The sequence below is a fragment of the Belonocnema kinseyi genome, chromosome 7 (genome assembly GCF_010883055.1).
Source record: "Belonocnema kinseyi isolate 2016_QV_RU_SX_M_011 chromosome 7, B_treatae_v1, whole genome shotgun sequence".
Classification (NCBI taxonomy): domain Eukaryota; kingdom Metazoa; phylum Arthropoda; class Insecta; order Hymenoptera; family Cynipidae; genus Belonocnema; species Belonocnema kinseyi.
In genome coordinates, this window is record NC_046663.1 from 69,167,276 (window position 1) to 69,189,095 (window position 21,820).

The 21,820-nt window shown below is 33.4% G+C and overlaps 1 protein-coding gene across 1 annotated transcript in view; it reads left to right on the top strand.

Annotated features, from left to right (window-relative positions):
• LOC117176320 overlaps positions 1–21,820 on the top strand; it is a 556,505-nt gene that overhangs the window by 96,054 nt on the left and 438,631 nt on the right. The window contains exon 2 of the mRNA XM_033366539.1: positions 17,625–17,692. The gene's annotated coding sequence lies outside the window, so the exon portion shown is untranslated. The remainder of the gene's footprint in view (positions 1–17,624; positions 17,693–21,820) is intronic.

Sequence of the window (21,820 nt, forward strand, 5' to 3'; positions counted from 1 at the left end):
ACCATTGGATTCAGCGGGTCAAAATACATAAGATTAACTAGTTTTTACCTTTTGCCTCTTGAATGCATACGGGAACATACCCAGCTCCCGGACTAAAAGAAGTTCAGGGAGAAAATTGAAGTCTCTGTGAGGTTCGGAGTTTTCAAGAGTGTGGAAAACGTCAGTGCGTTCAAAACCGATACGTGCATCAAAATTCGGCGTCACTCGAATTTTCGAAAGGATGCAATTTCGATCCACAAGTTGACACAATGCACACTCACGCACTACTTGCGTAATTGCGAAAGAAGTTCAGAGAAAAACTGAAGGCTCTGGAAGGATCGGAAGGTTTAAAAGCGTGCGAAACGTAAGCGCGTTCGAAACCGACGCGACGCTATGACAAAGTCAGCGTTACATGACAGATTTCGTGACAGAAAAAAAATCAATGTTCTCGCGATTTCGCGATCCACTGTGGGCGATTTGGATGTGTAATCCAACTTCTGAAGTTTGTAAGACGAGTTTAATGTAAAATATCGTTTATTCAATTATAAGGAATACATTGTTTCGGTACGGCGGCTCGTCAAAGACTGACTCAGCGGTGTACCGTGATTCGCATTCCAGCGCACGGGGCCTTAATGGCGCTAGTGTCGTACAATATTTTAAAATTCGGATTCTCACAATAGGGAACATTTTTTTCGCAGAGCTGCAGTTTTCGAGATATTTGGTAATCTTTCTTAAAATGGTTGGATGTTTAACCCTCTATAACTCGAAAACTGTCCATTTTCGGAGTTTGTGTCCCATAACACTTTTGATCGAGACATTGAGAACTACAATTTTACGAAGTTTAATCAAAATCGACCGAAAGCCATTTCATGTACATTTGCTGCGGGGTTCTTTTAATTCAAATTTGGGAAGAGTCTAAAACTCGAAAAACCTACTCGTGATGAATTGCTTGGAAATTAACGAATTAAACAAAGTATTCTAAATTAGTTCGCTTTTTAAATTTTAGTATTTCATCTCCAAATTGATGTTCTTCAACCCGAAAACCCCCTTAGTATTTGGCTTGATTAAAATCCCCTTCTATCTCAATCTCTCTCTAGTGATGGATATGTCAAGGGGGGGGGGGTGTACTTATGTAGTCTGGTGCGTTTTAAAAGGTATTATTTTAACAGTCCCTTACAATAAATAAAATAAATAACATTTGTTCTAGAATGAGATTCTGATTCCGGTTTTGTTCTGGCTAGGAAAGAACTCGCAAACGGAGAGAGGTCGATCGGACCTGAATTTGCTTAAATTCTTTTGACATATTCTAGGGTGATTTATAAGATTGCAAGGCCTTCTAAAGAGATTACAAAATTTTCAAGGAATTTTTTAGACTTAAATAATTTTAAGGAATTAAAAAAAAATTTAGGGGGTTCTAAACAATTTCAGATGATATTGAACGATTTTATAGGATCTATAAGGTTTTAGGAGATTTTAAAAGATGCCAAAGTATTTTATCAGATTTCCGAGCGTTTCATGTATTTTGAGTGATTTTAAAAGCTGTTAAGGTATTTTAATAAATTTTCCAGAATTGCAGGAAATGCATGGGCATAGGAAACAAGGGACTCGGTATGCCATTGTGCGGGTGATGCAATGAGGGGGGATGTCCCGCGACAAACATGACAGCGCCCACATGTTTATATTTTCGTGCACAGTTGTCGGCAAAAACGCTCGTGCGCATAATCAAATGGCACATCGTAAGATGGCGGTTCTCCCCACTCATGGAATTCTCCCCCCTCCCGTGGATTCAACCCCGCTCGCCCAAGTTAGGATGGCATGCCTAGGGGACCCGTTCATTTTTCGGAACGGATAAAATTTAAGAAAGGTAAAATTTCAGAATGGGTTATAATACATAATGATAAAACTTAGGAATACCAAAAATTCGGAAAAAGGAATAAATCAGAAATCCAAAACTCTGAATAGTATTTATTCGGAAACCAAAGAAGCGGAACGGGTAAAAATTCGGAAATGTTAAAATTAGGAGGGTGAACAATTAGGAATAAGTAAAAATACGGAGAGGAAAAGTTCGGAAAGTAGAAAAATTCGGAATAGTAAATAAATGTTGCTATTAGCAGGTCTATAGTTTTTTTATTTATGGTAGCATACACATATTTATCACAGTAAATTTAAATAGCATATCATAATAAATTTATGATATCCGTCATTTTAGATTTTTCACGAAAAAATAATTATTTTCTATCATTATATAATGAATTATATTATTATGATATGACATTTAAATTCACTGCGATAAACATTTGTTTGCTACCATAAATAAGCAATTATACACCTGCTAATAGGTATATTTATTAACAATTCCGAATTTTTCTACTTTCCGAATTTTTCCTCTCCGTATATGTACATATTCCTAATTTTTCACCCTCCTAATTTTAACGCTTCTGAATTTTCACTCATTCCGCTTCTTTGGTTTCCGAAGAAATACCTTTCGGAGTTTTGGATTTCCGACTTATTGCTCTTTCCTACTTTTTGCTATTCCAAAGTTTTACCATTATGTATTATAACCCATTCTGAAATTTTACCTTTCTTAATTTTTACCGTTCCGAAAAATGAACGGCCCCCATGCCTAGTCCGGTGTTTCCTATGTCCATGAGGAAATGTCATCAGAGTTGATACTAGTAGAATTTCATCCTGCATTTTTATTAATGTATCCTGAATTTATCTGAAACTTTTGAATTCTTTAAAATTATTTGGAATTTATATAATTCACTTGAATTTTCTTCAATTCATTTAATTCTACCAAATTTAATTAATTCCAAAACATTTTTTAAAGAGGTGTATACGTACTGAAAAAAATCGGTTATATGCATCGAAATTTTAGTACCCATAAACAGGGCCTTTATTCATCTTTAAGTCTTCAATTTACCAGATTATTGAACTTTCGTCATTCAATGCACTTTTCAATACTTTGTAATTGTTTTCAATTCATGTGCATTTTTTAAAATGCACGATGCAATTTTATAAATTTCATTGGATACTTCTCATTTCCCTTAAGTTTCTCTAAATTCACTCAAGTTTTACAAAAATCAGTAGAATTTTTTTTATTTTCTCAAATTATAAAAATGTATACCTTATAAATATTATCGAATTTTTTTTCATTCTTTTAAACTGGAAATAACATTTTTTAGATTATTAATGAACATTATTCACTTTTATTAACTTTTTGTGTTAGAAATTATTCACATTTGGCCGCTTTTTCAGTTTAAATACATGATTTGTTCATTTTTTCAAGTAAGTGAGGCTGTAGCAGCCCTAAGAATAATAAATTTAAAATTTATAAACCTAATTTTAAAATGTGTTATTCCGTTCATAAAAGATTCTATATTAAAAATATTACAAGATCACAATTATTTTGGCTTTTAAATATTAGTGGTCAGGTAAAAGGAAAAATTAGTCAGGGAAAAATCAGGAAATATTAAAAATAAAGTTTTGCGGCCACTCTGTTAAAAAAATATGCACTTAATTTTTTAAAAGGAATTATGTGAATTGGGTAAAAATATTATAATTTACATGATTCCAAGAAGGCTGAAACAAAGTGATCATAATGAACTATTTACTTAATATTTATCTGAAGCTGACTTTAAGATTGTTCTTTTAGCTAATTATCATGTGCATATGCATCTTTTTATTCCATGTTATTTTATTATATAATATGCTATTCATTTTCCTCTCATGTTTGTCCCTATTAACCTATCCTCCTTTACACGAGCTCGCCTTTCGTGCTATTTAACCCCATCCTCTCACTTCCATTATATATCTCATGTTTTTCCTCTGACCCAGTCTGCTTTCCCAAATACCATATTATTTTAACCTACTTCCTTTGCATACGCTCTATCTAGCTTTTAAAGTAATCCAATCTTATTGGATTTCCAATTTTTTATTGTCATATTTATATTCTTTTATGTATTAATTTTGATTACAAGCGACAATAAAACATATTCTATTGAAAAATCCAGTCATTTAAGGAAGTACTTAGGATAATAATACTTCAATTATTTTACAAGATTAAAAGCTTAAAAGAACAGCCATTTAAGATGGAAAACACAAAAGATTGAACTACTTCAACAGTAAACCCCAAGAATAAATTTTATCTTTTAATATGATAAAAAAGTTGAAGCACGTTTATTTAACGAAAGATAAAATTTATCTTACGAAAGATAAAGTTTATCTGACTTAAATATTTGTTTGACATATGTTATATGTCAGGCGTTGCGTCTATGCTCACAGAAAAAGTGTCCTTCATAAATTTAAAAATCTCAGCGGCATTCAATTTTAAATATTCTCCCTCTATTTCAATAATTTTAAGCAAAAAATCAATCACCTACACTTACTGAATACACAGTCTGCACTTTGGTTAGTACATACTTGGCTGAAGTTGGCTGAGTGTTCTTACTCAGCCAACTTCAGTCCCTTACTTTTGTTGAAAATATCTTTAGTTTTCTGTCGACCCTGATGTAGACATCAAAAATTGTAAACAAACACTATTTGGTATAAACTAACGAAAGTGCAGACTGTGTATTCATTAGGTACAGGTGAATGATTTTTTGCTTAAAATTAGTGAAATAAAGGGAGAATATTTACAATTGACTGCCGCGAGGTTTTTTTAATTTATGAAGGAAATTTTTTTCTGTGAGCAAAGACGCAGCCGTCTGATATATAACATGTAGAAAACAAATATTTACGTTAGATAAACTTTATCTTTTGTAAGAAAAATTTGATCGTTTTTTCAGATAAATTTTATCTTTCGTTAGATAAACGTGCTGCAACGGTTTTATCTTATTAAAAGATAAAATTTATTCTTGGGGTTTTACTGTGTTATGAATGTTTCCGATTCAATAAAATTGGTAATTTACTCATGCGTGGAACCAAACTTAACTTTTAACTTTGATTACATTAATTGAAAAGATTTCAAGTGAACAATTTAAAACTAAAATGTTCAAATTTGAACAATTTTAATTGATTAATTAATTGATTAGAAAATTAATTGATTATAATTATGATATGAAAATGTTCAAAATATTTGTGTAATAAAAAATGTAACTATTTTTTGTGAAACATAATCTTATTATTGTAAGAACTTAGCTCGAAATCTTCTATTTTTTATTAGAGATTAGTTACATTTTTCAGCAGGTCAATACTTCTAATAACCTGTAAAAATAATATTTTTTTATAATCAACGATTTAACAAGGGATTTTAGAATTTGTTGCTTCAAAAATGCAGAATTTTGGCGAAGAAAGGGGAGAAACTTTTAATTTTTCAATTTCCTAACTATACTACAAAGTTTCTTTCCAAAATAAGCAATTTGACTTCCTTTTACCGAATAAAGAGATAACTAGCTTTGAGCTTTCCTTTGATAGGATATGTATTTTTCTATTTTGAAAAAATTCTTTAAATGTTTTCTGCAAATCGTAGTTTTTTATTTGAACTTAAACATTGTTTATATGACAATAAAATAAAATTATATTTGTTTAAAAATAGTGGTTATATTTTTTAATGATCGAATTTTTTATGAAAAAAATATAAATTGGTAATAAATCTAATAAAAAGATATTAGTGTCTATACGTCCGGATAAAACCCATTTACACAGGGTGTAATTTTTACAAGATGCCTGCTGGATAGGAATTTAAGAAAGCCCGTCAACTGTCATTTTCGTATAATTTAGCATTTTTTACTTAAAATTTAAATTCTTAAAAATTATTACAATTTTTTTAAATTGTCAAGGAATTACATGGTCAAAATTTAGGGGACACCCTGGCTTAGACTGGACCGTGTAATAAGCGTACATAAGGATATAGAACGCTTAGACGTTTAGACTCGGCCAAAATATTAACAATGAAGTCATCTCCCAAACACTAAAATTCTAATCATGTAGGGTTTGGTAAATGTTTGGAATGCTGTGTAAATATATTGCGCAAAATAATTTTCAATTAATAATTAATACATTTTTATTCAAAAGATCTATGATAATTATTAATAACACAAGAGGACAATATTTGTACCCAAAGATTGGATTGGGTGACCCCGAAGGATTTTGATGTCACAAAAACGAATTTTTTGTCCTAGTTTTTTCTATACGTCAGAATTTCTAAATAACGTAACTTAAAAGTGAAAAATTTAATTTTTAATTTTCTTGTTAAAATGGTTAATGTGCCATTTCTCGGAGAAAAAAATCGATTCCGGATGATACGAAATCGAAAAGAATCGTAAAAAGACGTACTAAAGGATGGCTTCCATACATAATACTTTTTTATTATTTTCAAATTAAAATTAGTCTACTTTTCTGTCAAAAAGCACTTTGTAATGCAGAAATAATCTGTACATGAAATTTCAGAAAAATGTTCTCAGTGTACTTTCACGAAACTAAGCAGTGTGCACGTGTGCGTATTAATCTGTATTCATATATACCTCTACCTGATAATGAAAAAAATAGGGGAGCAGCAAATCTTCCGCTTCGTTTGGCCTTCTATTTCAAGACACTTTCTGGGGTTAAACAAAAGAACAAGGTGAGAGATGGGAACGGCGAGTACAGAAGCGGAGAGCGAGAATGTGGACGTAAAATATGATGCTTTTAAGCCAGGAGAAAAGCTCTGGAGCCCTTTTAAATTTGAGTTCGAAGATCGAAGACCTGCTTGCCGGCGAAATCAAGCTAGCACCTTGCGATTTGGTATGCAAATACAGGCGACTAGGAATGCTTTAACAGGGTGACGAGTGGGTGGTAAGAAATACGCTTGAAATGGGGAGGTGAGCTCGTTGTCGCTGGGAATAAAGAGAATAAAACCGAAGTGAAGAGAGAATGAGGATGAGGATAAAGATGGGGATGGGGATAGGAAAGATGAATAAGAAGAGTCCATGTTGCTCCGCTTAGATACGAGAGAAAGAGCAAAAGATCCACAAACGAAGGGGAACAGAGAGGTAGACAAAGAACATGATGTAGAATTATTCAGAACCTTCTACAGCGAAGTGGTCGTACAATATTCTATCCGTATCATCGAACCAATCCATCTTGTTCTGCATTTTTAAAAATGTTGAAATTTAAGAAAGCACTTGCTAAAATCTGACGCGAATATAAAAAATGCCTCGCCCTCAGATCTATTCTTTTGTTATACTCAATCCGCAGATATATTCAGCAAATATAAATTCAAGATTCCTCTGAATAGTAAACGCGCTTTATGCTATATGTGTAATTTTCCTATGCGCACATTCTTGACTTCCTTATTTTCTGAATGCAGAATTTAGTAGAATCACGTTGCAACCACAAAAAGCGACGCTCGATACTTGGCGCTGACCGAGTTTTGTTCGGGTTTGATTAAACATTCCCATCGACCGTGGTCCTTCGTTGTCTAGGGTCTACGTTTAACGCGCGACAGACGTCGAGCATCGATAAAATTTAATCACTTCTCGTGAACTTAGCAATTGAAAGTGTACTCGAAATTTTCAATATAAGGTCACTATTAGAAATTAAAATACAGCATAGCGAAACCAATTGATTAGGTTTAAACAGGTGTTACTTCGATTGGCTATATGAAGGAAAATAAAGGTTTTTGTCAGGCTTAAAATTCTTCAATTTTTGCACCTATGATATTGTTAAATTATTAAATTTTTTAGTCTTACTAACTGAACTGTTCTTCTACATCGAAATGGCAATTTCTGTACGTCTCGATAATAATTGGTTTATAAGAGATTGAAGAAAAAAGCCTTAAACAAATCTTCTCATCCTACATTCTTAAATCGAAATGATATATCAGTTTAAATAATATGCAGTTCTGAAAGAGAGTGACTATTAGAGAGATCACTTTCTTGGATTGAATAACTGAACCCATAATCAAGTTAAGCGTGGGTGGATATGGCTAAGAAATTAGTTTTTCTACTCAATAAAGCATGTGAATTATGTCCAAAAAAGCTGTTTATTTAGGTACATGATGTTATAAGCATGCGCATCGCACATGTTTGGGACATAAATTTTATGAGCTTTGTTTCGACATTATTCTCAACGGTTGCAGTTTGCAAATTTCATGGTTCACTTGGTATGTTATTGTAGAGTCAGCAATATGTGGCCATGCGGATACCCAAGTGTTCGATAGGTCAGACGCATTTAAATTCAGGCTGAAGTTCTGAAGATACGTCCTTGTAATTCCTCATAGGAGTACTACCTAAGTTATTTACTTTTGAATCCTAAAATACAACCTTATTCTAAGTTCTCATTATAAATAATTAAACATTACTGGTTATACGTATACATATTTCCACATTAAGGATGTCAAATTAATTGATAGTTTAGTAAGATATGACGAATTTAAAATTAGACTAATTCTCTTTGTTTCAATTCTGGCAGGATGTTGATGAAAACTGATATTTCCGCTAGCAACCAGACTATTTATATTTTGCTGCAGAACTTATATCCATAAATTTGAATATATTTCATTTTAATGAACTATATTTTGGGCGTTATCAAATCCTGGAATTGTGAGTCGCTGATTATATCGCGAAATGCGATCACTGGTAATTTATTGCACACACAAATGCACGAGTAGCGATTTTGAAAGGGTTGGCTTTGGTACAAGGACCACCCTTGCGCTCCCACCCGAACGATAATTCGGTCATCTCTATGGGGCGAACGATAATCCGTTCTGTCACGGCGAAGAGAATAGAGGAATGAACGTAAGCGAGGGGTCGCTGCGACAAGATATACGCCAGGATTATTATAAGCTCGCGACCTGAACGAAAATTGTTTCATTCTCCTTTAGAAAGGCTGAAAAGCATCCAGAGATTTTGCATACAATCTATAAATAAAATTTTGTTCAAAAACAATTCTTCTAAATGTTAAAATGATACCCTTATATTTCTATTCCTGCGAAAAGAAAAGAGTATTTTCAACTGCTCTGGAAACGTCTTCGACAATCAAGAACTGCAGAAGGAAAATATTGTTTTAAGACCGTAGCTTCGAGATATTGGCATAAACTTGACAAAGAAAATTAAAGCGATAATCGCTTTACCCGAGCGAGCGAAATCTTTGATTTTCTACCATTTGCTATGAAGTTTCACGTAATGATAACGAGGGCTCTTGTTGCACTTTTAATAAGTAAATTCATTGTGGAATTTATTGTCCAATTGTCCCGATTGCAAGAACATTTAATGAGCAACTTTTTCCATTTTTCTATTATCACAGTTGCCGAGTCTCTTTTCCCATTAAGTAAAGTGTACAGCTTACGAGTGATTAAAAGTTGATTGAATCTACCTCTGTATATACGGAGAGTAGAGTCATGTACCGTTCGATTATTCAAGATATGATAAACCATTCATACAAATCTCTCGAACAGCTAGTCACTGGTTAGTTGAACTACAGAAATTCAACTCGACTTCGAAACATCCACAATTCCGGATGCTAACAATAAGCCTAAGAATTGGTTCAGGGTAGTTTTTCGTCGAAGATGCAAGTTCAGTAGTAGCCTAAGCTTTGCTCTTTCGCAAGTTCATAGTCATGCACGTGTACAAGAACCCAGGCTTGTGGGAGTTAGAGAGCCCGCGCATCACGTTAGTCCGAATCCCGCGGGATAAAACCAACCCCAATCCTCAACGTAGTCAGCGCAAATCCTCCGCCTCATCCGTGTCTAGTCCTTCCCTGTTCTCCACCCCCACCTACATTGCCTGACCCCATCTGACTAGGCACCCCTCCAGCCACGAACAAACGCCCGGGGCTTAAGCTTCCTGAATATTTTATTCACTCTCTGCTGCCTCTTCTAACAGTTTTATCTACCTCTTCTTCTATACCGCAATCTTTTCTTCTTTGTTTTTCAAATCCTTAAGTGTTTGTTTTGCTAGCTTTTTTCAGTTTCTCCTAATCGCGTCAATTTGTATTAGACTAAACAATCTTTTATTCGATGATTAAATTTCAAAAATGCTTCGGAGGCAAACTCTATTCAACTGGAAAAAAAGGTGATCATCAAGTCTTTCAGGTTTATTCAACTCTTAGTAGCGGTTTCTCTCGGGAGACTCGGAAGAATACTACATTTCGTGCTTGTGCAATTAGCAGTTGGGTGATCCAAAAAATTTATTGCAAGTATGTCCTGAAACAATTGAGTTAATTCTTTGACCGTGCGCTGTATCTCTATTTATCGCATTAGATACACCTTCGTGCGCGGACACACGATACCCAGTACGTTCCATTACCTACTACAAACCGACAAAGCTCGATAAAGCAACGCGATATCCACTATCGCTCGTACCCATCTTCATCAGCAACAGTGCCCACAGCAGCAGCAATTACTTTCGCAATAGTCACAGATGACGATGCGCGTCCATTGTTTCTACATGCGATTAGGTGTGTTCCTTCCTTATCTACGAGAAGGGCTAGAGAGTATTTGGTTAGGACAATGGGAGCACATATATAGCTTTTGGGTCAACCAGTACCGATTCCACTTTCAAAGCGATCATGTTGAATTTTCACCCTTCAAGTGAATTCAGTCATCACATTTAACATTAATTGAGGCTACTGATGAAAAAAGTACTTTGCTTGTCCTTAGAAAATCTTGAAAGAAAATTTATAAGCTTGAGATTCTATTTTAAATATGAACTATCGTTATCATCGTTATCATCGTTATAGCATCGTAGAAAAAATGTTCAAAATGAAACTGAAATCAATATCATTTTGATATGCAGCAAAAATGATACTGAATTCAATAGCATTTAGATCTGTCTAGGTTTCTCGATTGCATTGTTGTCAATCTATGCAATAATTAGAGAAATGCTAAGCTGCCCCTAAAAATATGCTGTTCCAGGCTATGAACTTTTTTGGCTTTTGGTGTAAATACGTCATAATTATCCAAATAGTACAGATCACATAGCGCAGCATAATGAATTATCGTTGGAGGTGGACTGGCCCCTACTTTATAGCTCACGCAAGTATTAGAATGTTGTATCTGTTATGTCTCTGTTTTGTTTCTGGTTACGTATCAGTAATTTTAATATATCAAGTATCAGGCGCTTTCAAGATTAGAAGCAATCTAAATGTTTTAAAATTCAGGAATGGTCGCACTGCTCATAGATCTTTTATCGACACTCACTTAAGGACTCGGGATTTGATAGGTTACTTCAGAATTATCTTGGGAATCCTTTTGCGGTCGCATTCAATGGATATTCCTGCAGTGTCTTCTCGGTACGTAGATATCAATGCATCTCACGATGTGCTACTGGCGGCTGCTGTGCGGAATGTACACGATGCAAGGGAGGAACGTGTCCCCATGCCATAAAGCTTCCGTTGTCTTACGTTATTGCATGTGACAGACGTGTCTCCACCGCGTCTGGTGTTTGCTATTACGAGTGGTAGATAATGCTCGGGTTTAGCGCTCGGCCCTCTGAAAAGAAATGCAACCTGAAAAGAAATGGAGATACGGCTCGAGTGTAATATCACGAGTTTCGTTTTCCCCAACGTCACAAACCTGCTGTGGACTATCTCCAGGTAAATGAATTTACCATGTGGAAGCATTTCTGTGGCGGGGTAAAAGTATGATAACTCAAAAGTGACATAATTTGCGTACAACATTTCAGGCTGTCTGTACCTTCGCCGGGACGAGTAATTTTTATATTCAGGCACGTCCTGCATATTTTAGGTGCAATAATGTCTCCGTGGGAAAATATTTTTAATATCACGGTGTTTTTGCGAGAGATATTTGAGTGCAAGAGGAGTAGATTTTCATTCAGAGTGAGTCTAGTGTGTTATCGGTAATATTAGTTACGTCGGGTTGATCTTCACCTAGAAATACGAATGCTTCGAGCTAACATAGCGAAGTAATATAGCTGTCAAATCATCTGGTTTCATTACATTTTGCAGCTAGAACAGGTTTGATGACTGACGCTAAACGTCATGTGGTTTTGATTTTAGAATGTCATCAAACGTATATCTGAAATGAAAATTGTGTCGAAATGAATAAGCGCGAAGAGGGTTCGAGAGAATAAAGCAAATAGCGAGAATAAGGAAATGAATTATCCTCTTCTTGAGGTGTTATATTCCACCCATGATTTGCGATTGCAACAGCAATCAACGGTTTAAGTTGCACGAAATATGAACTTCTGGCTGAAATCTCAAAACCCTTCATATCTCTATTGCCCGAGGAAACAGGGTGTTGTCAACGGTGAGAAAAGCCAGCCATAACCAAACGCATATGTAGAGAGCCACCTGGCATTCGACGCTCGAGTATGTCTCACCAAAGTTCCATGTTGCATATGCGACAGTTCGAATGTTTGCACTATCCTCATAAGCAATAACCCTTCCTCGCATTAATTCAACTATCTTGAGTTATCCTGTATTTATCATTGATTTCTTTTAATTGTTGACCTAACAGTCCAGTATATACATGTATCTAGTGTTACCGGGCGATTAGATGTAATTTATCAAATGCGGATATTGTAAGCTTTGTGCTAAATAAACGAAACAGGGTGTCTGCGAACATTATTTACTGTTGAAAAAGCGGGTTTATTACATAAAGAGAGGACAGGATTTAGAGAGGGATAGATTTAGAAAACTGGTTGAAAACGAATGTAGAAAGAGGTATAAAAGGAGAATAACAGGGTTTTGGTTTACGATCCTCGGTTTGCGCAACCCTGTCGTAACACAGACTCGACTCGACTCGACTCTAGTGTGCGTCGCAGCTCGACTCGACTCGAGCAGCTGAATCGATCCGCAGACTCACACGTTATGCTCCAACACCCAAACCAACCAACCCGCCTGGTCACGCGAGCGCCGTTACAAACTTCCCGCCTCCACCTTTCGACTTTATTTAGTTGTATGCTATGTGAAGATCCTCCTTTTACTCAACTACAGATCCGTGACACTCTGAAAAACTCAAGTACTATGAGTAAGGTCGGGAATCTTTTCTTCTTCCGCATTTCTGCTTCCGAGTGTTCGCTTTCGATAAGTTAACCATTTTCTTTAAAATCCAGGAAAAGTTATTCTGAAAGTCTATAGGAATTAAACAAAAGGTAATAGACACTTTAGAACTATATAATAAGCGGCATGTATTGAATCAATTATTCAAATAGAAAAAGCAGAATTCTCAGATAAATCTGAAAACAACTACTTCTTTCAACTTTTTGTAAATTAAACTCTATTTACTGGACGCATGAGTTATTACTGTCCGATTTAAAAAAAAGAGAATTTTTTGTTTGGCGCCAACAAAATTAAGGGGATTGTTCACCAAAAATCGAAAGTCGTTTTTTTAGACTGTCACACAGTTCAAAATCATAAATTGAAGATCAAGAAGTCCATCACGGATTCCTTTAGTTATAATTGAAATCGTTTCAGTGAAACAGCACTAAACTTCACTTTAATTTCACTATTTGAATTAGTTGATAAGATTTAGTTTATGGTCGTTATTTGCCTGAAAAAACAGTGAAATTATTTCCACTAAAGTTTCTGCGAGTTCTGCTGCTATATTTTATGGACCTTAATTCGAAAATCTGCACGATATAATTATGATGTCCAAGAGCATTAATGCCTATTGGATATGTCTGTCATTAATTCACTAATATTTCACTAATAATTCATTCGATCAGAAAACGGTTTCTATTAATTATGTTTTAATTGCAGGAATGGGTCCTAATTTCTTTGTCAATCTATCGTGATATAATTTCTATTTTGGATTGCTTCCTATTTTAGTATATTACTGATGGGACACAATTCTATGTATGCTAGTGTCATGTATTCCCAAATGATTTATAACGAGCTTTAGTAGCGAGGAAGAAAATATAAAAACCCTGAAACGAGATGTTCAACATGTGACGTGTAATGAAATGGTTGCGTCCCAATGCTTACAATGCGGTATTTTGGAATCCTCATTTCTATCTCCGTGTCATACTTTTATGCCCGTTACCTCCCTTTTCTTAACATTTTTTTTTACAACACCATGTCGCTTTAGGTTCGCAAGAGTGACATAGGTAGTTTCCATTTTTATTTTTATAATGTCTAATGAAAAGAATATGTTCAAAATTCACTCTACTAGTAAGAACCAAAATTCAAAACTTGAAATTAAGCAACAACGTAATATTTTCGGATGAGCCTCTAGATTCTAGAGATCACAATTACAGATTGAGCTTAATGAAATGTGCTAATTACTTTATCAATTATAATGCATCTTCCATTATCGGATATTCTAAAATTTGATTATGCGACTACATTCATCATGTCACACAAACTTTTGGACTAGACATCAACTGCAGAGTAGTGCAGCTATTCGATCTATCACAGCGGGGCTTGTAATTCGATGTTTATCGATATGAACGGTCGATTATCCATCAACGGTTAATATACGAATCATCGATCGCTATATATATATAGTTCGTTGCCGTGTGACCTGCGGGTATTGCTCAGTAAGCGGATGACAGTTATCAGCTCAGAACGGAGTGGAAAGAAATAAATATAGAGAACTGTAAATATTATTTTTAGGTATTTTTTCTTGACAGAAACCTGCCAAGAAAAAATTTCAATCAGATAAAAAACTTTTTAAATGAGATAGTTGTTTTTTGCTTTTATCTCGAAAATGTTTTTTTTTTATCCAAGATATGTGTTATTCATAACATCTCAAAAAAATGTTCAGTTATGATAAATATTGTTCCAAATGTTGTGGTGAAAAGCCTTCAGATTTTGTTGTTGAAAATTTTGATAAATTTAAACGAGAAAGAGAAAGAACGAAAAAATGTAAAATATTCATGGAAAATAATTGTTTAATTTCGGTTTTCTACACTATAATATTTGTATAGCTGAGAATACATTTTTTTCCATCATCTCAGTGCTTTCAACTGATAAAAATATATTGGAAACCAATTCAAAAGTTTAAAGAAACAAAAACATATAAACTTGGTTTCTCTATAGTCATTTTTGTATTTTTTCAAATTATTTCATCTCAACTTACGTAAAAAAACTTTAATCAACTGATGGTTCTGTACTAAAGATAATGCAATAAAAAAAATCGACCAAAGTAAGGACTCAAAATCTATCTCTATGTTTCTGTCTCACAAAATTTTCAATACATTTCCTTTCAATATTCACGAGATTCCAATATTATATAAACAGTTTCTAATAATAAATAAAATGCCCTTTTAATTTTTTGTGTAAAATAGTTACGAATAGATTCAGGAATAGATTAATAGAGGTAAAGTTTGATATTGTTTTGTTAAATAAAGGTATAATTAAGATTAAAAAGTTTGCCGAATGCTCAATTTTCCCTTTGCGTTGGCTTTGATCCCGATTCCGAAATGCCCAATACTCTCTTGAGATTATCTGAAGCCTTCAGCGTGGGGTTCTTTAACGCAGGTGCCCGATCCGATTTGAGTTTCCGCATTTCTCAGGTGACTGCACGCTTGATCGAATGCGCCGGTCCAATAGCCAATGCGCCGATTACCGAGGCACTTTTCTCTCAACCCCTCGAGTTTACTGTAGATTCTTGTAACTATCCCTAACCCTATCTACGGCTTGTATCAGGTGCGTTGTCTATGCATTTGAGTGCACGCTTATTTACCGGACACACAATACAACCAGCGGGAAACAAACTGGTCGGGAACATGATACCTCACAGTTTTCGTTCACACCTCTTCTGAATACTGAGAGTAAATTGAATTTGGTTCCTTTACTGACAGAGATCAAAGGATTACCAACATAAAATACTGGAGGTTGCTAAGGACATCAAAATTAAGCTGTTTCAGACGATGTTCGATAGTTATGTACACCCAGAAAATTCTATAATCTTTAGAATAGTTTCTAAAATCAAAAGAAATAGTCCAATTTTCAAATATAAGAAATTGTAAAATGTTATTTTATCAGGGTGACGATTTGACCAGGAAACCAGATAATTACCGGGAATTGAATTAATAAACCTCAAATTTACTTTAGGAAACTTCAAGTTTTCATTATTTTAACAATTTGGTCAATTTAGAAAAGAGATTTCTACTTTATCTACAGTTGCATGCCATATGAGTGAAAATAATCATCGTTTTTATTATGCGACAGGGAACTTCGGTAAATAAATATAATTCCACTTGAAACAGAGAATATTTTACGCGGAACGGGAATTTTTTAAATTAATTAAACCTGTGTTTTAGAACAAAGTGGTTAAATTCCAAATTTTATAAAAAGAGAGTACTTCAAGTTGTTTTCAGAGTAGAAGTAGTATTTTGAAGAAGAAATATTTCTGAATTATAATATAACTTTTTTACATTTTTACTTGAAAAATTACCTTTCTTGCTTGAATATTCAACTATTTGCGTTTAAAAGCTAAATTATTCAGTTGAAAATTAATTTTGTTGTAGTAAGATGCATCATTTTAATTGAAAATTCATCTCTTTTTAAAAATGTTCAAAATGAATATTTTATAGTTTTATAATATATTTTTTTAATTTATAATTTTTTATAGTTCAAAATTTGACAGTTTGGATGTAAATTTGTCCTTTTTAAATGAAAATTCATTTATTTGGTTGAAAATTCACGTATTTTATTAAAACAAAAAGACCTTTTTCGTGAAAAATCGACTTTTTTGGTGGAAAATTATTTTTTTGTTTGAAAGTAATCTCACTGTTTAAAAATTCTTCTTTTTGGTAGAAAATTAAAGTATTTCAGTGAAACATTCTTCAGATTAGTTGAAAATTCATATTTCAGGTTAGAAATAAATTTACTTGGTTAACAAATAAGTTCTTTTGTTGAAAATTATTTTTTTCATTGGAAGTTCATCATTTTAATTAAAAATTAATTTCTTTGGTTGACAAATGAGCTTTTTTAATGAAGTTTTTAAAAACATTTTTTTTTCTTCAAATACAATTCTTTTTTAGTTTTAAAAGTAGCCGTTTATACAAGAAGATGATTTAGAGCGAATGCACATTTGCACAGTACAATCAGGCTCCATATGAGTATTATGGGCTCATAATCGATTATGGCCGCGTCAACCTAACCTCAAATGCCAGACGTGATAAACTTGTAAATCATACCTTTGTTATATCCAATATCGTGCACACCACGGAGGCAAACGTCTTTTTACCCTCGCGTGTTAGCAATATTGCTAACTCACACTCGGGTAAACAGACTTGAGTTTGCCCTCCAGGTATACAATATATTACTAGGGGGTCTACCGTACCTGGAATACCTGGAATTGTCACGAAATTTTTATAAAACTGTAAAAATCTGGAAATGTTAGGGAATTTCTTTTAAAGTCAAGGCATTTTTTTGAGAGTGCTTTTTTTTAAATTGCATTATAAAATTAATAACGTGGATTCGTCATTTGTAAAAGTAGCTTTATGTTACTGTATTTAACTATATTAACTGAACATTTTTTGTCTAAAATACGTCGTTTTTATCAGTAATTATATGTAAAGATTTAAAATTGAATAATTTTGGATGCCAAAAATGCTTAAAATATCACAGTGTAACATTTTAAACCTTTGATATTACATAATTTAAACTTAAATTATCCTTCAAAATTATAATAATAGAAAGAAGAAATTACGTTAATCGAATATGCATAAGGAATTATTGCTTTCTTTTTTATTATAATTCAGTTATTTTTTTCGAGTATTCATATTTTATATTGCATTTATTTTTTGTTGCAGATATTCCTGAATTTCCGGAACGCTTTTATTCAAAAGGCACCCTTTTACTGATATTGCTGTAGAATAAGGTAAATAAATGTTAAATTGGAAGTTCTTCCTTCAATATTTGAGTAACTGCTATCCGTGAAATTTCTTCCAATCAATCTAGTCATATAGTACGTGATCGTAATTCGACCTAGATCTATTTATTTAGGTACATTAATGTTTTAAATTTTAACCATTTTTCAATATAAACGCCTGCTCAAATTATCGGAGAATCCTGTAGATATTTTATATTTAATTTTTCCTGCGAATAATAACTTTTTTCTAAAATGTTTATCTCAATGTTAAATAATATTAATACCATTTTTTAGTTACTTGAGTGTACTAAACTTGTTAACACTTTTTGTGAAAAAATTTGCTTTAGTTTTGAACGACTGAAAATTTCATTTTCTCGAAAAAGCCGTAAGATTTGAACAGTATTTTGCATAATTGAAAATTGTTTCCTGTTTCTGATATCTATAAAATCATTCCCTTACGAGATGTTTATCTTGTCTATTTTAAGAATTGTTAAATACAATTTAATCGTTAAAAATCTTCTAAAAAGGCGTTTATTTTAATGAACTTTAGCATTTTCTTTGGAAAACCAGTTGTTTTCAGATGGGTAGTAATGTAAAGAACATTAAATTTTTCTTTTGAAAGTTTAGGTGTGCTAAATTATTTTCATTTTTGTAAATTCCTTGTTTTCATACTAAAGGAATTTAAATAAGAAAGTGTTCTAAACAAGAAAATGAGTATTTAGTTTAATCTTTTGATAGATGAAGTAAGTGTATTTTTTTATAAATATATATAAAGCTGGCGCGTGACTAGGTAGAATGTCATCTCTTAAATGTTTGGTACTAAACATGAAAACTGTTGTAATGGCAAAGAACACGTAGGGACTTAGCTTCATAATTCATTTGATCTTAAAAAATGTTGTATTTATCCCAAACGGACTTGAAATCGTACTGAACAGAGACTCTATTGCCTGTTCACTAAAAAACATAAGCCCATTTGATTTGCATAAAAAAACTCATCTGGATGAAAGAAAATTGCATAATTTTAGGGAGTGACGCTAGAACATTAACATTATTTCTGATCCGCCTGAAGTCTCCAAAAGATACCTTAGAACATAATATAAAAAGAAAATGTAACTTACCAGCTTTTTTGGGCATGATATTAATCCAGACAAATTATCGTTCTTCAATTTGATAGAGAAAGTCCAATTTTTCTTGGCTTTAGAGATCAGGAACCTTTAGAATTTAATCAAACATATTCTTCATATTATGACTGAGCTTTTTATATTTTTGTAAAAATGTTTTCAAGTCCTAACGATAAAGATCTGGGAGGGATATTGTTTTATAGAAATCATGATGGGGAACAATTTTGAAAAGTAAAACTTGCTGTGCTTGCACTTTTTGTGTTTTGCATATATTTTAAGAAGATTTTCGAAGTTTTTAATTTTCTACCGTAGTCAAGTGACCTTTAGCAATGTGTAAAATTCATATCGATCACAAATATACTCCTTGATCTTTTAGTTTCATATTTTCGTCACCTCTTGGGTTACCCCTCAATAAAACAAAATATTATAAGGGATTTGAAAATGTTTTTAGTTTCGACAAAATCTCGTTTTCTAAAGTGGCTGACTTTACGGCAATCACCCATTACTATGTAACTTCATTATGTTGTTTTTTTCTTTCAAAGTTTCATGCGACTTTTTTCGTTATTTTATGCGACTAAAGCGACCTTTTCAGAGCTTTTAGTGGCTCAGGAGCCTGCATTTATCATCTAAAAGAAATATTTTTGCTTCCCTCTAAAAAATAAATTTGCATCATAAAAGCAGTTAGTTCAGAAACAACGATATTCTTGGGCAATTGCATTAACTTTTTTGATTCCGATTTTTTGCTCGCAATCAGCATGAATACTCATAATTAGTATCTGTAAGCGCTAGAATTAAATATGTTTGTACAGAGCAAATTGACTTCATAACGAGAATAACTGATGGACTTTAGGAAGAATCGCAAATCCCGAGGGCTTTAGAAACAATCGGCGATCAACGATACCCATTGCAGCAGTGCAGATACAAACAGATCTCGAACCCGATCGAGTTTATTCACTAATTAGTTTATTGGTCGTAATTCGTTTTAATTTGCGACTCGCGGAATTTCACATTTAAATCACAGCGTGATCAGCCAATTAGCCTTGTGCCGCGGAGGGCAAGGCGGGTCTGATAGGGTAGAAGGGTAGAAGGGAGAAAGCCAGCCGCGGCCCGATTATCAATTAGCGCGGTTGCTGTAACGGCTGCAACGACGGCTTAAGCCGTAATTCAATTTTCCACACATAAAGCTCACCCTGTTAAGTGTACATTTATGTGCTTGTGTGCTTATGCAGTACATCATCACTTTGTTTGATTCACCTAAATAGCCAACACGGATTGTTGAAAAGTCAGAACAGCGTAAACCTGCTGCTGCTTTCATTTATGTCACAAAATATAGACGTCTAATGGATAAAACTTCGCGTGATGGAGAATACATATTTAATTATTAAGCGATATGACTTTTGAACATTAGTCTCTCTTTCATGTTAATTACGTAGCAATTGAGATTGAATTGTAATTAATTTGAAATCGAGAACTAATTATACCATCAGTGATTTTCCATAGGACTATATGCTTTTTGTCTATTGAGAAAGTTGGCCGGATTTATTTAATTTCAAAAGCTAAACAGTGAATATATATATATTTTTTGTTAATCAAATAATTTTTAGTTACATTTGAGGATTAGTGTTAGTATTGAAACGTCTAAATTTGAACTTTCTATTAAATACATTTTCTTTATGATAAACTCATTTTTTCTCAAATAATGAAACATTTCAGTAATTTACTTTTAATAATTTTACTGTAAATTTAAAATTGCATGGTATTTGAGTTGAAATACATTAGTCTCTATAAAATCTAGTTTATGTGTTTGGAAGAAGGAAGAACCAAATAATTCGGCAAGGTGGGAAATGAAGCGTACCCGAGTAGAAATGCTTCGACTTGAGTTCGACTTGAATTGCCCTCAATCAAGACATATTGAAGTCGAAAAGTTCGACTTGAGCATGTCTCAGTTTTGAGACGGAGCCAGACTTCAATTTATACCTGGGAGACAAGTTTCTATGCCATAAAGACAATCATTTATCTCTTGAATCGAATTTTTATGACTTCAACACGAGCGGTTTATAACTTCGAGTGTATACCTGCCCTATAATAAAAATGGTAATTCTGACTGTCATAAAAGCTAATCTTTGTTAATGATTAAACAATCTTGTATATTTTCATATAATGTATATATTCAATCAACTTATTTACCTATTTTTAAATTTGTCTGCTATATCATCAGAGATTGTACCTTACCGACAGTAGATCAACCCTCCAAACCATGAAGGCAGAAAATCTACACAATATCGATCAAGTTAAGAATCTTCAATAACAGAAAATGCTTAACGTCTTAATAATCCTAGATGGGAAATAATATTTTTCAAATTAAAATTATTTCTTGACAAAAAGATCCTACTCCATCTTCACTCCATTGGGAATCGAACCACAAAACTTCTGATTTCTGGTCAGGTGCTTTTCCAATTTAGCTATTAGAGAGATCAGAATTGGGTTCGATTCCCAATGGAGTGAAGATGGAGTAGGATCTTGTTTTCAAGAAATAATTTTTATTTACATATTTTCATTTGTATTATACTTGTTTGACGATGATACCGAAAATGTTGTTTGTTTTTACGCATTTCTAACGGCTTAGGGGATCCTTCTAGAAAGTTACATTTTTTATTTTTTTGAAGAATCTTTTTGGCGGTTAGACTCGTTCAGACTCACAGATTCTGATTTTTCAAACTAAAAATAACTAATTTAATAATTACAAATTTTTCATTATCAATTTTAATCTCATTAATGAGCCGAAAAAGGATTGTATTGAGGCAAGTTTACGTCGATCTCAGCCAAGGCAAGAATCGACTTGAGACAAGCAAACGCCGTTTTACGTGTCATGGCCATAAAAGTAAGACGAAGGCCTATGTTTCGACTCAGTTTTGAGACGCAGCCAGACACCGATGTCTTGGAGAAGAACTCATGACATTACCAAGTCGAACTTAAGTCGAACATTTTTACTCGGGCATTCTTTTTTAGAAAAATT